A 1,010-nucleotide genomic window follows, 5' to 3' on the forward strand; every position below is an offset into this window, starting at 1 on the left:
ATATATGAAACTTCCAACACGTATTCCATAAAGCTGGGTCATCTGCATGGGTCAAAATGTTGTGGTCTTCAGTTAATGTAGCCTTTCCCAGCTGGTCTTTTTTAAGCTAACAGCCAGGAGAATAAATCCATAAAGTGCAATAACCACAAAGCATAAAGTTCGATGGTAAAGCTATTGCTTGGCTGAAGGTTTAACAATACTATTTAAAGCCAGTTTACCTCAATATTGACAAAACAAATCTTTCATGAGGTTAGAGAACAAGAGTTATTGATGTGATAGCAAATGCTTCTGAACGGCTTTCGAACTGCTTGGGATAGGTGTAAAGATTTGTTTGACTAGATTCTAATACAGTCATTCTAGAATATTTTGGAACATGCCTTACATGGTCAAAATAAGAAACATAAGAACCATAGTTTATACCATAAACCAGTACACATAGAATATATTACACATAAACACATAAGATATATAACACATTTACCACTTATAAAGATCTTGACATTTTAAATTCCTTTTTTAAAAATTTAATTGATGACTTATGATCTACAATTTTAAAAAAATTGGTTTAAGAGGCGGCACTTTGTCCTCCTTAAGAGCAGGAAAATTGTCTTAAATCTCTATATTCCAAGGAACTAGTCCAGTATCTAAGGATGTATGAAATGGTAGTAAACTTTTAGTGACTAAAAACAAGTGAATGATTTGAAAATACATAAATGTATGTTGTGCATATGCATCATATTAAATATGAGACCAAAACTTTTGAGAGTGGTTATTTTACTTCCCCCTACATTGCATTCCTAGCAAAAGAGGTAGATTTTATAGATGGTAGATGAATAAGTAGATAGATAGATCAAATTAGTGCAAGTTTCCCAATAAGTCAAAGACCCAACCAGTCAATCCTAAAGGAAATCAGCCCTGAATATTCACTGGAAGGACTGATGCTGAAGCTGAAACTCCAATACTTTGGCCACCTGATGCGAAGAGTTGTCTCATTTGAAAAGTCCCTGATG

The sequence above is a fragment of the Bos mutus genome, chromosome 10 (genome assembly GCF_027580195.1).
Source record: "Bos mutus isolate GX-2022 chromosome 10, NWIPB_WYAK_1.1, whole genome shotgun sequence".
NCBI lineage: Eukaryota > Metazoa > Chordata > Mammalia > Artiodactyla > Bovidae > Bos > Bos mutus.